The sequence below is a fragment of the Misgurnus anguillicaudatus genome, chromosome 3 (genome assembly GCF_027580225.2).
Source record: "Misgurnus anguillicaudatus chromosome 3, ASM2758022v2, whole genome shotgun sequence".
In the NCBI taxonomy this organism is placed as follows: domain Eukaryota; kingdom Metazoa; phylum Chordata; class Actinopteri; order Cypriniformes; family Cobitidae; genus Misgurnus; species Misgurnus anguillicaudatus.
Genome location: NC_073339.2, coordinates 14,634,901 through 14,650,315, shown reverse-complemented (window position 1 = coordinate 14,650,315; position 15,415 = coordinate 14,634,901). Strand labels below are relative to the sequence as shown.

The following is a 15,415-nucleotide window of genomic DNA, read 5'->3' as shown; positions in this document are numbered from 1 at the left end:
TCCCTGAAACTATTGGGACTTTGCTATTAATCACTGATCTTGCTTTTTATTATTCATTACCAGATCTCCAATTAATATTTTTTTTATCTAACTTTGTTATTTCTTTATTATTGTTAATGTTGTTATGCAGGATTACACTTTGTTTTGTTCAATTATTTGAATGCTTTATTATGCTCAATGATTCATATTTTAAATACACTGATACACTTGAGAAATTGTACATTGTGACTCTGGCTCTTTACTGTCCTCGTGGTCCCTGGGCATTGGTTATTTGCCCTAAGGTGATTATTACCGGAATATTAAGTAGTGCATTGTACAGTCTGCCAAACACATATATTTTTTGATAATAATTTTATAATCACTGTTTTATGTATGATTTGAATCAGTGTTCTAAAGTTAAGATCACGGTAACACACCAGTAATTACTCCAGAATGATGTAGTAACACTTGAGTCATTAGTAGTGGGTCACCACGATCCCCACTTTAGAACACTGATCCCAAAAAATAGTAATTACTTTAGAATGATGTAGTAACACTTGAGTCATTAGTAGTGGGTTACCATGATCTTCACTTTAGAATACTGATCCCAAAAAATAGTAATTAGTTTAGAATGATGTAGTAACACTTGAGTCATTACTAGTTGGTTACCATGATCTTCACTTTTGAATACTGATCCCAAAAATAGTAATTAGTTTAGAATGATGTAGTAACACTTGAGTCATTACTAGTTGGTTACCATGATCTTCACTTTAGAATACTGATCCCAAAAAATAGTAATTAATCTAGAATTATGTAGTAACACTTGAGTCATTACTAGTTGGTTACCATGATCTTCACTTTAGAATACTGATCCCAAAAAATAGTAATTAATCTAGAATGATGTAGTAACACTTGAGTCATTACTAGTTGGTTACCATGATCTTCACTTTAGAATACTGATCCCAAAAAATAGTAATTACTTTAGAATGATGTAGTAACACTTGAGTCATTACTAGCGGGTTACCATGATCTTCACTTTAGAATACTGATCCCCAAAATTAGTAATTACTTTAGAAGGATGTAGTGACACTTGAGTCATTACTAGTGGGTTACCGTTATTCATATAGTAGTTAATGGAAAGCTAATCTTAAAGGGAAGAAACTTAACCATTTACAGACTATTCACATATGAGCTTGAAGCCATACATAAAACATATTTTTTGACAGGTAAGAAAAAAATCACTGTATAGGCATTTGGATGGTTGATGAATCTATAAGTTCCAGTAGTCTTTCAATGATTCAATGAGAACAAGTCTGCTATTACCTATTGATAATGTAAACAGTCTTGTGTATTAGTTTACAGTAGTAAACGTGTAAATGTAGTGTTAGTAATTTGTCCTATATTAGTTATTATGAAACTTCTCAGTAGTTCTTTGGGAAGTATGAAAAAAATAGTAGTTACTGATAAGTTAATAGTGAACTACCACATTCATCTGTGTGCTATTACTTACCAGTTTGTTAATCAGAGTTTTGTGTTAGTTAACAGTAGTTACTAGATTAATATTGTTTAATTACTCATTTGTTCCTGTGTAGTTATTCATTAATAATGGATCCGTATTCTAAAGTGTTACCTTGTAATTTCTACGGATTTTTTTACAGTGTAGATCATTTTTTGTGTGTAGCCTATATAAGTGTTTATGAATGCGCAGTGCAGGGCAGTAGCTTCACTACATGTAGTGAAGCTAGTAGTTTAACTACATTTTTCAGCAGCTTGGCGGTAGCTTAGCTGCTTTCTAAATCAAATAGCTTTTTAGTAGCTAAGCTCTTTTTTTGACCAAGTAGTGCGGTAGCTTCCACACAAGCTACAATTTTCCAAACATTTCTAAAGTCGTCCTGAATTTGTGAATAAGCGCGTCATTTTGAATCGACACGGGGTATTGTTTTAACGTATTTTCGAGTTGTGCAGCCTTTATTCATACAAAACATTACCACTCGCATCCTGTGAAGACTCGTGCTCTACCTCTGATTGGGTAATGTCACTGCCATCATCAGTTTGATTAGTTGTTTCATATAGTCAGGGTCAGGTCGGGGCCAATCAGGGTGAAAGGGAGGGCGAGTCTCGTTACTGTGTCTGGAGTTGATTTTAAATGATGGTAGAGGTAGCTCCAGATCCCCGTACACCTCTGAAAGTTTCGGAGCTGTGTTAAGGTATACAGTGCAAGGTGTTTTTAAATTAAGGGAGCTCACTCATGCATTTTATTCTGGGAGTAGAATGAGACCTGTCTAGGAAACCGCCCCATAATGTGAAGTACCTAGGTCTACATTATGTTTTAATTGTCTATAATTATCAAAAAAAAAAAAAAAATGGAAACTGAATAAATAATTACATAATAAAACTGGTTAAAAATAAAAAAGTAGCTTGGATGTAGCAAGCTACTATTGATGTAGCTTAGCTTGCTACATTTCCCAGGGGGGTAGCTTCAGTGTAGTGAAGCTTCATTAAATGAGAAGTAACTGGTAGCTTAGCTCACTACATTTTACAAGTAGCTTGCCCAGCACTGTGAATGCGTTATGTTCATATTATGTATTAATATTTTATTTTATTTTATTTTATTTTATTTTATTTTATTTTATTTTATTTTATTTTATTTTATATTTTATTTTATTTTATTTTATTTTATTTTATTTTATTCAAATTTATAATTTTAAAATGATCACTGAAGTCCCACAGACCTGTTACATTACCATATCTTTATAATGGCTACTTGTGGAGAAATTATGAGCACTCTTTCAACTCAATCTAAACTTCACATATTTTCAAATTCGGTTAATGTGAATTCACATCCCCAGACACCCTCTTCAGATTAAGAAACACTTCATTCCTGCACAGCAAAATCACCAGTGTTAAATTTTCAGGGATGGTGTTAAATACACAGTGTTGATGCTGTTTTAACACTATCTGGTAATAAAATAACACTGCCATTGCTAGGCCAGTGTTATATCCACGACAGTGTCAGTGTAAAACAAGGGTGTTATCATATTTCACTCTGAGCGGTGTAAATCAAGCCACGCCTCCACTAAACATATCCTGTCAGGGATTTTACCGCCATTTTCTTTCAAAGGAGGACTGAAGAGAGCAGGTAAATCTCATAATATTCACATGGTTTAGCTAAATTAAACTGTTATTTCTCTGTCTGACTCTACGCAGCCATTTGCCAAAAAACCTAAATAAGATATTTTTCCCATTTTATTTCCCCTTTGTTTGTTATTTGGTTCAGTTTAATCAGAGCTACCTTGTTGTTCCCTTGTTAGTTTGGTATAAAGTTAAACTTCTAGCTAAAAGTTTTAACCAAGAAGGATAATATTAACAGGAGATATGAATGAATGTAAGAATTGAACCATGATAAAACGCGACATGCACTACAAATTGAGGGTATGAAATTAAGTTAAATGAAAGCTCGTTTATTCACCAAATGATGCTCGTTATGAGGTAATCATATAGGCTAGATACCGTGAGTTAACGAGGTCGTTTACATGCACGTGAGTGCACGGATATCGGTTAATTATTCAAATTACTGAAAAACACGGAGAAAACCGCAACCGCATCGTCATGTGTTTTTTTTAGATGTAAGTTATGCAAACAGGGAAAATATCGCCAAACCAACAATTCATTTTACCTCAGAATATGTATGCACAGATTGGATGCATTGTGTGTTGTAAGCTTTTCGTGGCGCTAGATGTCAGACAGATGCAAATAGCAAATACATACGAAAGTGTAAAACGTGTATGGCGAACATTTATTTTCTGTCATTATAGATGCTAGTTTGGTGAAAGTACACACTGAGTGCTTCAAATCATTCAGAAGAGATGCTGTTTTAAGGGCAGTTTATTAAAGAAGACCTGACATGGATGACTTTCAATGAGAAACGACTGCTAATACTTATATAAATTCATTACAGAAGGTAAGTTTCATTTATACATATAAATCATTTTATTTGACATAACTGTACAGTTAACCAATCTTTTTTAGTAGCCTATATGTAGTTTTGTACATATTATGGTTATTAATCAGGCAAGAAAGTGACATGACCTGCTGCCAACTTTAATAAAAATATATTATCTTCTCATACATCGTTTTGCTATTGATATATTAGATAGCAATCAAATTGTTTACTATTTTGAAAATGTATAATTGAAGATTCATATTGTCTTGAGTGTTGTTTTTAATATAAAAAGAATGTTGAGTTTAAGAGTCTTTATTGTCATTTTTTTGTGATAGGACCCTACCAGACTATATTTGAATACGGCATACCCATGAATTCTGGAACTTTTATTTCTTAACCCAGTTTGGAGGATAAGAGCTTACCAACATTGTGAGTACACACAGTACTTTAGTACTGTACACTGTCTCTAACATGATTTATACTGAGATGATTTTGATTCAAATAACGGTTAAAACTGCATCCTTTTTGGTATTTTCTTGACCCTTTTTGTCTTTGAAAATCTGCAGAAATATGCTGAGGTGATGTATTGCAAAATAGCCAACATACAACAATTAAAGGATAATTGCAGCCTATATCCTGATGAAGATATGGATGACCCTCTGTCTGGTCAACAGGAGTTTAAATATGGTAAGTGTACATGGGTTTGCTACTTTTACGGTTTTAAAGTTTAACTGTATACTCATGGTGTTTAAATTCTGTTTTGCTAGGATGGGACAGTGATGTGGCAGCTCTTCCCTGGCTCATTCACCTCTTGCCTTCATTTGTGAAAGGAAGAAAGACTGGAGAGGGTCAATGTGCAACTGAAGCTACTGATTGTGCTGTGTAAGTTTTTTGGTATTTTGTTCTAGTTATTTATTCAGCAGTTAGTTTGCTTGCATTGTTCACCCCATGTAAATGCATACAAGTTTATTAATACACATCAAATACATTCATCAAATATACTCTTTTAAAACACTTAGGTGATGAGCATCAATCCATGCTTTGAGGGGGATGAATCAGCACAGCCCTGCCTGCTCTGCGTTGGGAACAAAAGTTGCATCCAGAATATTTGCATCATTCTGGACCAAAAAGCCATTCCCTGCATGATGAAGACCACTGATGCAGCCTTCCACTACTGTACAGTAAAACAACTACAGAACTAAATACCAGGTTGGAACGTGTTTAAGAAAAATGAAACGTTGTTTTAATTGAAATGTCTGTTTTGTTATGGAAAAATCTTTAGTATTGTGAAGGATAAGCATTTCTGCTTGCCGATAAGGTAATTGCATGTATTTTAATGTTCAAGTTTTGAGTAGGGTGGCTAATTTTTTTAAACTCTCATTTGATTTATTAAAGACCTTTATAATAAGTGGTTTTCATGTCACTGCACTGTGGTATAAGATAACTTTCATTATTCCATACTGTATTCTGTTTCTAATTGTAGCTGAGGTATTTAAATAAGCAGTGTTAAATGCAAAGTGTTGTGTGTATCAATGTAAATATTAAATGTGATTTACTTTAATAAAAAGAGGTTTTGCAATATTTCTTGTCATTTTTCTTTTATAGAAACAACCCATTAGCAACAAAAGTGGCTATTACTCAGTATTTTAACACTTAACATTGTTGAATTCACATTACACTGGTGTTGACCTTAAATTAGGAGTGTTAATTTTTAACACTGTATTTCTGTGCCAACACCAGTGTAGTGTGGAAACAACAATGAATAGTGTTGAACAAAGTGTCAAATTTAACAATATTGAGTGTTAAATTAACATATAATGAGTGTTGTTAAATTAACACTACACTTTTGACTAAATTAACACAGTGTAGTGTGGACACATATACACACTTTGCCGGTGTTAAATTTGACACTGTGGGTGTTATTTTAACACCAGTGATTTTGCTGTGTGCATAACTATCAAATTTGTATCTTAACAAAATGTAAGCCTGAACATTTTTATGAATCACTTCATTTCAAGCAGAGCATAAAGTGAATGAAGTGTTTCTCTGCAAAACTCCATAATCCCCTCTTTTTGTTGAGCTACTGTATAGTAAACTAGTTAAAAAAGTCAGGTGATTCTTAACCTCACAGTCAAATAATCCAACAACACAGATCCAGGTATAAACTATTGTAAAGCTTTTAAAAACACGTACCGTGAAATATATGTCTTCAGTATTACCTCAGTGACTCTATTTGCATAATAAATTGCTTGCTTCTCATCTGAAACACAAAACGCACCATGTAATATTTGTTTATAGCTAGATTTTAATTCGATAATTCAGTTAGATTGAATTACATATGGAAACAAACTTCTGCTCCATAGGGAACTTTATGGTTTGTCCAGGGCAAACCCAACTCATGCGCAAAGCTTTTGACCTTCAAACCATGATTATTATCTCCAAAATGAGCGATTCATTTGGAAAGGTTCGTTCCCGGTAGTGTCACAGAATAAACTATGATAAATGAACTATGATCATGAGCCAAGAGCAGTTTAATACATTTTTGTAGGATCATGCAAGTCTTGCTGTATACCACAACACCAGCTGCTTTCAATCAACTGTATTAAAAGCCTGACGGCCAGGCGGACCAATTAAAAGTCAGTTCTTTCAAATGGGCATTCTTGAAAGATAGATGCAAACCTTAGGTAGCAGAAATAGTCGGGGATTACATCATTTCTGCCTGTGTAAACATAAAAAAAAAACACTGTTAGTTTACAAAGAGCAGAATGTACAATTGCTATGATTGTTGAGAGTCCAGATACGTATACGAGATATGCGAGAACCAATGAGATTTGACGTTATCGACGCACTGTCAACTCACCAAGCTTAGGTTTCCATGAATATGCAATGCAACAATCACTCAATAAACTAAAAATATTCACATATTTATCTAAACAAATGTATCGTTTCACTTTTTATAAAACATGTATTAACCAATTGGAGTCTTTAGGGGTTTTCACACTGCGCTTAACCCTGGGTTATCTTCATTCTAAACCCTGCTTTTAACCCTGGGTTAAGGAGCGTTTCACACCTGTAATTTGAAAGCGGTGTTAGCACCGCTTTTTACCCAGGGTTATGAAACCCTGCTCTGGAGCAGGGTTAGCACCGCATTTGTGGTGTTAACCCTGCATTGTGGTGCCAAACGCATGCAGTGTGAAACGAAGCAGGGTTAGAATGTTATGATTCGAATTAAACACAGTTGAAGTAGCTAATCAAGGCTTGATAATTACAGACAGGTGTGTTGAAACTGGGTTGGAGACTCCTGACCCAGGGTTTAGGAATGCACAGTGTGAAACGTCAAATTATGAATACCCAGGGTTATCTCTTAACCCCTGGTTAAGTTTGAACAGTGTGAAACATGAAAAAAATAACCCAGGATTCCGTTAACCCTGGGTTTAGAATAACCCAGGGTTAACAATTTCAGGTGTGAAAAGCCCTATTTAGATTACTTTAATTATGGACGGGTGTCTTGTTGGAGCCCCTTGGGTCAGAGATTATTCACTATCTCTGCTTGTGTTGACACTGAAATAAACAATGTTGGTTTATATAGAACTGATAATAATTGGTTGATAGTCATCATAAATCCAGAAAAGATCATTTAAGGTAGAACAAATAACCATACTCAGTTTTCTTGAATGAAAGATAGATGGGTAGATATCACAGGTGTCACGTGACATGACATGATGCAACGACCGTAAGCCCTCACAGAAAAGTTGGTTAACCACAAACCACACATCTCCCTTTTTCCAAATAATGCATGTTCGGAGAATTCACATGTAGTAATTTAATAATGAAAGCCGTAATTGCAAGTAAACCCAAAAGAAAAACTACGGGGCCAAAGTCCAAAAAGTGCCCATGGAGAAAAAATTATGAATACGCATACATATATGTGCACACAAAAAGTCTCAGACACAAACACACCCAGAAATGTACTGTACAGTAAATGGAGAGGAGGGGCATTATCAGACAAATTGCTGTTCATCACTGGAGGGCCTTAAGCAGAGTGATTTGTGACTCAGATTATGGTCATTTGCTGCAAATGGGGGGCAATCAGTCCTATTATCCTTTTTTAGAGCCTGGTGTACACGGTTTGTATATGAGGCTGAACTTACTCATAGAGACAGGTAGAGAGAGTAGTTATACATCTATTATGGCATGATCTCATAGCGGAAGCTCATTAAACCAATAGTTCCTACAAATATGAAAATATGAAAATTCTCATAATTTACTCACCCTCATGCTATTCAAGATGAATTTCACTTCATTTTTTTTCAGTTGAACACTAATTATTTTTTTTTATAAAAATGTAATATATGTAGTTGTAATAATGTTTTAGCCAGCTTAAAACATTAATTTTGAGAAAAAGAAACAGAGAGAGAGAGAGAGAGAGAGAGAGAGAGAGAGAGAGAGCAATCATGCTAACGCCATTTAATTCAGCGTTATAAATGAATCGTCATGTGACACGTTATAAAATTAAAGGTATAGCGGAAGACTTCCCCAAATTTTTGAAAAGAACCACCCCTCCACTTTAAAAAAAATGCACATGTGCCACACCTGCTCCAGAGAGGGAACGCCTATTAAATGCGTGCACGAGAGAAAGAGAGAGCATGCAGGAGCCTCGTTCTTCTCTTCACTCTGTTTACAAGTTGCTGTCGGCATGTTTACCATATCTGTGCGGTTCGTGACTTCTGCCAGGGCTAGCATCGCTAATCATAAGCCGTTTCTCAATACCAAGTACGCCAAACTCGGACTTGTGTCCTTCGTAGTTCGAACTTGCAAGTTCAGACTCGGATGAACGAACTCCTGACGCAAAATGCATTCTGGGAAACTTCGCTGTCATAAGTCCACACAAGTCTCCTCTGATGCATCCTCGATTAAATGGGCGGATCAAGAACACATCCGGGGATTTTATGTGAACTTGGGCTTGATGCGAACTTTGAATTGGAACAGTACTTGGGCTGCGACTGATGACGTTTCACAAGTCCACAAGAACGCAAGTGCAGACAAGAACGCATATTGAGAAACGGCTATAGCTTACATCAACTTTTACTAGCAGTGATTTTAAATGGATTCCAAAAAGCATGCCAAACTTTACCTATCGAGTAGAAACTTCCTGTGGCAAGCCCAACCTGTGCTTTTAGCGTACACCAGCGTGTGAAATAGTCTCCCAAAGACACTCTGGTCTTGTTTCTTTCTTCAGAGGCCTTTCTCTTCTTGTCATACAATTCATAGACACTTTTTCTCTTGCGACCCTCAGAAATTAAAAAAACAACAACAATGAGAACGCGACCTTCAATGAATGGTTGATACCATAGCCCACCACACATATACACTTGAAAGTGCGCATGTGCAGAAATCGAACCTAGGGACGAGCACATACGATGGCCTTACGTCAACATATCATCAGAATGATTGACAACTGGGATGACCAATAGTCTAGATGATCCACCGGAAAAAGAAAATCTTCTGCTACACCTTTAGGAACTGTAACCGTTTAATACAGTAAATACTTTTTGGTGCTCGAAACAGTTTGCAATATTGACGTCACACATATAGACGTGATCATGTGTAAAATCGTCTGATGCCTTTTTGTCTGAGGCGTTTCACCTGATGTCTTTTATTCTGATGCCATTTTGTCTGATGCCGTTTAGTCCAAGGCCGTTTTTCACAGTGTCTGATTGAATGAGACATTATGTCCTTTAGTCTGAGGCTGTTTTGCCCGATGTCTGATTCAATGAGACCTGATGCCTTTTAGTCTGAGGCCGTTTCACCTGATGTCTTTTAATCTGATGCCATTTTGTCTGATGTCTTTTAGTCTGAGGCTGTTTTGCGAGATGTCGAATTGAATAAGACCTGATGTCTTTCAGTCTGAGTCCATTTCACCTAATGTCTTTTATTCTAATGCCATCTGTCTGATGTCTTTTAGTCTGAGGCCGCTTCGCCCGATGTCTGATTGAATGAGACATGATGTATTTTATTCTGATGCCATTTTGTCTGATGCCGTTTAGTCTGAGGCCGTTTTGCACGATGTCTGATTGAATGAGACCTGATGTCTTTTATTCTGATGCCATTTTGTCTGATGTCTTTAGTCTGAGGATGTTTTGTCTGATGCCGTTTAGTCCAAGGCCATTTTGCACAATGTCTGATTCAATGAGACCTGATGTCTTTTAGTCTGAGGTCATTTCGTCTGATGTCTTTTTGTCTTAGGTCGCTTTGCCCGATGTCTGATTGAATGAGACCCGATGTCTTTTATTCTGATGCCATTTCGTCTGTCTTTTAGTCTGAGGCCGTTTTGCGCAATGTCTGATTGAATGAGACCTGATGTCTTTTAGTCTGAGGCCGTTTTGTCTGATGCCGTTTAGTCCGAGGCTGTTTTGCACAATGTCTGATTAAATGAGACATGATGTATTTTATTCTGATGCCATTTTGTCTGATGTCTTTAGTCTGAGGCTGTTTTGTCTGATGTCGTTTAGTCCAAGGCCATTTTGCACAATGTCTGATTGAATGAGACCTGATGTCTTTTAGTCTGAGGCCGTTTTGTCTGATGTCGTTTTGTCCGAGGTCGTTTTGCACAGTGTCTGATTGATTGAGACCTGATGTCTTTTAATCTGAGGCCATTTTGTCTGATGTCTTTTTGTCTTAGGTCGCTTTGCCCGATGTCTGATTGAATGAGACCTGATGTCTTTTATTCTGATGCCATTTTGTCTGATGTCTTTAGTCTGAGGCTGTTTTGTCTGATGCCGTTTAGTCCAAGGCCATTTTGCACAATGTCTGATTGAATGAGACCTGATATCTTTTAGTCTGAGGCCGTTTTGTCTGATGTCGTTTTGTCCGAGGTCGTTTTGCACAGTGTCTGATTGATTGAGACCTGATGTCTTTTAGTCTGAGGCCATTTCGTCTGATGTCTTTTAGTCTGAGGCCGCTTTGCTCGATATCTGATTGAATGAGACCTGATGTCTTTTATTCTGATGCCATTTCGTCTGTCTTTTAGTCTGATGCCATTTTGCGCAATGTCTGATTGAATGACACCCGATGTCTTTTAGTCTGATGCTATTTCATCTGTCTTTTAGTCTTAGACCGTTTTGCGCAATGTCTGATTGAATGAGACATGATGTATTTTATTCTGATGCCATTTTGTCTGATGTCTTTAGTCTGAGGCTGTTTTGTCTGATGCCGTTTAGTCCAAGGCCATTTTGCACAATGTCTGATTGAATGAGACCTGATGTCTTTTAGTCTGAGGCCGTTTTGTCTGTCTTTTAGTCTTAGGCCCTTTTTCCGCAATGTCTGATTGAAAAAAACCTTATGTCTTTTAGTCTGAGGCCGTTTTGTCTGATGCCGTTTAGTCCAAGGCCATTTTGCACAATGTCTGATTGAATGAGACCTGATGTCTTTTAGTCTGAGGCCGTTTTGTCTGATGCCGTTTAGTCAGAGGCCGTTTTGCACATTGTCTGATTGAATGAGACCTGATGTCTTTTAATCTGAGGCCATTTCGTCTGATGTCTTTTAGTCTGAGGCCGCTTTGCCCGATATCTGATTGAATGAGACCTGATGTCTTTTATTCTGATGCCATTTCTTCTGTCTTTTAGTTTGAGGCCGTTTTGCGCAATGTCTGATTGAATGACACCCGATGTCTTTTAGTCTGATGCTATTTCGTCTGTCTTTTAGTCTTAGACCGTTTTGCGCAATGTCTGATTGAATGAGACATGATGTCTTTTAGTCTGAGGCAGTTTTGTCTGATGCCGTTTAGTCAGAGGCCGCTTTGCCCGATATCTGATTGAATGAGACCTGATGTCTTTTATTCTGATGCCATTTCGTCTGTCTTTTAGTCTGAGGCCATTTTGCGCAATGTCTGATTGAATGAGACCTGATGTCTTTTAGTCCGAGGCAGTTCTCATAATAAGATTATTAGACTTTAGCCTGGATTTCACAGACAGGGTGATTCCAATAATTTTGAATCTCAAGGTAAATACCTTGTGAGTTCCACTTTGTATGGCCTTAATAGGTGCCTACCCCAAAAATGAGTGTGCCTAAAAACAATACTTACCCATTCTTGCCCTGCTTTGTCTGCCGTCTCTGTACTGAAAACAACATTCTGTACTGGTTACGTATTTTAATAAAAATTCATTTTTATACAGATTGGGCTTTGATACAGAAACTGCCATCGTCTACTGGAGATCTTGGCATGCGTAAGAGCAGAGTGGCGAGGGTGTTGGGTATGTAGGTAACTTAAAATAATTCTTCAAGGTCTTGATCACACTCAACTAGATTTAAAGCGTTGACTTTGTGTCTTCAACCATAACCATTAATTTGTCTGCATCGCCCTCCATATCTGATGTTTATCACTGACTGACAAATCTTAAAGTTGTAAGATTACAAGTTTTCATGCTTAAGAGTACTGAAGTTTGCATGCGATTCTCATCACTGTGGCATGCTCCCTCACTTCTAATCACGGCTCTCCTGCAGTCTTTATACAACTCTACATCTCTAAGTGGATTCCTAATAGCTTCTTGTTATTCAAACCACTTTACTTTTCTCTTTCTGTAGGTAGCCTACTGTAAAAAAGCACCAAGCTCTAAAAATATTCCAAAGAATGTAAGGTTTTTAAAGTAACTTTTGTTAAAGTTTCTACACTGTATCTGTTTCAAAATTCTGTGATACCAAACATCTATTTACAAAGTGTGTTATAGAACATAACAAAATACTCCGACATGGCCTTCCATTCCCAGTATGACTCATCCTTTGACTGGGCAGCCAAATGTGAAAACATAAGTACACAAAATTAGATTTTAAACAAACAGGAGAGATAATTTTACATTTTAAAACAGTTTACCTAGACACCACTTAGCGCTGCTAGGAGGTCATGTTAAAACAATGCAGCATGTTGTTGTATAAAATGTTTATCATTTTAAATCATAAATTAAGGTGTGTGTGTGTGTGTGTGTGTGTGTGTGTGTGTGTGTGTGTGTGTGTGTGTGTGTGCGTGCGTGTGTGCGTGCGTGCGCGTGTGTGTGTGTGTGTAGTCCAAACAAGAGATGAGGCGCAAGGTATATACGCAGAAAGAATATTTAATTAAAGTTAATAAACATGAACATGAACAAGAATCCGTGGCATGACATGGCAACTACACGACAACTATCCCTATATTTGTACAAAAAACAACACTAGACAATGAAGACAAGAGGGCTTATAAAGGGGAAGAGAACCAATGGGAACATGCATGACACATAGACAATGGAACCAATGAAAACCTAACACATAAAACAACTGATATCAATATAAAAGAACATACAAGAATACATGAACAAACCCTGTCAAATATGCTATTTTCCATTGCAGACACATTGAATTTCCCAGAGGATAGAAAAATCACAGATATCTCATTTATTTGTCCTAGACAGCAGTGGATACTTTTGCTTAAGTCTCCTGCATCTCAGATTTTTCTCCTAAGGTAAATGACACATAAATCTCACAGATTTCAACAATGTCAAAAATTACAACAATGTCTATATTATGTCAGGATCCTGCCACCCTGCTGAAAAAAACAGCATCAAACCACCATGGGAATTATGCTGGTCTATGCTGGTTTGATGCTGGTTTAGCTGGTGGTCAACAGCATACCAGCACCAAAACACAACATATGCTGGTCTTGCTGGTATGACCAGCATGGGATGCTGGTGCTAATGCTGGTTTGGTGCTAGTTTAGCTGGTGCTAATGCTGGTTTGGTGCTGGTTTAGCTGGTGCTTATGCTGGTGCTGATGCTGGTTTAGCTGGTGTTCACTAGCAAACCAGCACCAAAACACAACATATTCTGGTCTTGCTGGTATGCTGTTTTTTTCACCAGGGCAGAGTCCTGCTTGTATTTATATCTACAGTAGTTCATTGTGGCAGGCATTTGGCAGTACTATGTTTTGTGTGGGAACACGTGGTCATGCTGTTTTGAAGTCAGACCACTGCTGCGTCCGAAACCGCCTACTTCATACTATATAGTAGGCGAAAAGCAGTAGGCGAGTACTTCTGGGTAGATTATGCAGTGTGCATATGATGGACACTTCACTATCCAATGATGCCCCGGGAGAGAAGTTTTCCAACAAAGAAGACGAGGCATGCGGCCGTTTTTGCGCTGAAATGACATGGCGTGATGACGACGTATGTCACGTGATGTAGCAACATGGCGGATGTAGTACGTCTGAATCTCATTCATACTATCGGGATTCATACTGTACAGTACCTACTGTTTCAACGGCAAGTAAGTAGGTACTTCATCTTATTCAGTACCTACTATACAGTATGCGTTTCGGATGCAGCCCATGTGTTTTCCTTGTCTCGTCACTTTTACCCCGCTCCCTTGTTTGTTTTATGGTTCAATCATTGTCACCTGTTCCCCTCATTAGTTTCTCCCTATTTAAAGTCCTTGTGTTTGTTGTTCCATGCTTGTTCGTTTTGCTTTGTACCTGTGAGAAGTCTTTTGTCATTCTGCCTTTCATTATCTAGTCCAGTGTAGTAGCCAAGTCAAGATTATTATATGTTAGTTGTATTCAAGTTTATTAAGTTTATAGTCCTATTTGCAGTTAATTATTATTAGTTTATCTTGTCAATGTTTTTGTCCCTCGTGGGTTTTGTTTTTCTGTTTTGTCTAAATAAAGTATCAGTGTTATTTTACTGCTTTCGGCACTTGGGTTCATCCGCCACACCCTTGACATACTATTGAAGATTTTAAACATTTTTCATCCAATTTATCCAAAAACAGATTATTTTATCTATAACATCTACATAAACAGCTCATTGTATTTCTCTTATGCAGTTTTAGGGTAAACATCTGAGACTCAGTTGACTTAAACTTAAATGAAACACAACAGAGAACTTCATTAAATCTTCTGAGCCTAGGGTGGACATTCGTGCCAGTTCCGTCAGAACTGTTATTAAACCTTTTCATTTACAAATCTGTTGTTTAGTTTTGATTTCGTGTTAATACTTAAACCCTCCATATTTCAATTCAATATATTTATATTCTAGCAATGCTCTCCCGCATATTTTGCTATTATAGCTGCACGTATTTCCGTCGTTGATATAGGTTGCAGAAGGGTGATAATTGACCAGAAATACACAGTTTTATAATATCTTGCTGTTAACATTTCTCAGTCATTTTGGCATTCCTACAGATTGAACCACTGTAGTGAATCCACCCTTACACGTGTACTTTATCAAACATTCACACATGAACTATAAAACCACCAAGCAATGTTTTCACACAAATTCTTTTTTTGCAACTGAACAAAACAGACAGAAAGCGTAGAATGAAACCAGGGCTATCAATAAATGTATGGAATTTACTGTAACATAAATATAAGTAATAAAAGTACTGGAATGCACAGTGTTTACTGTTGTTGCATTACCAGTTTACCTTGAAATTGTTTACTCAAAAAAAAAAAAAAAAAATTGCTGGGTTATTTTTA

The 15,415-nt window shown here is 36.9% G+C and overlaps 1 long non-coding RNA gene across 2 annotated transcripts; it reads left to right on the top strand.

Annotated features, from left to right (window-relative positions):
* Positions 1–2,859: 2,859 nt before the first annotated feature.
* Positions 2,860–5,825, top strand: LOC129438413 (uncharacterized). Of its 2 annotated transcripts, XR_012360333.1 has the most exons (6): positions 2,860–3,118; positions 3,795–3,940; positions 4,258–4,351; positions 4,489–4,609; positions 4,690–4,804; positions 4,942–5,825. It is a non-coding gene; the product is annotated as an uncharacterized lncRNA (long non-coding RNA). The 2 variants fall into 2 exon arrangements; XR_012360335.1 differs by lacking the exon at positions 4,258–4,351.
* The last annotated feature ends 9,590 nt before the right edge of the window (positions 5,826–15,415 follow it).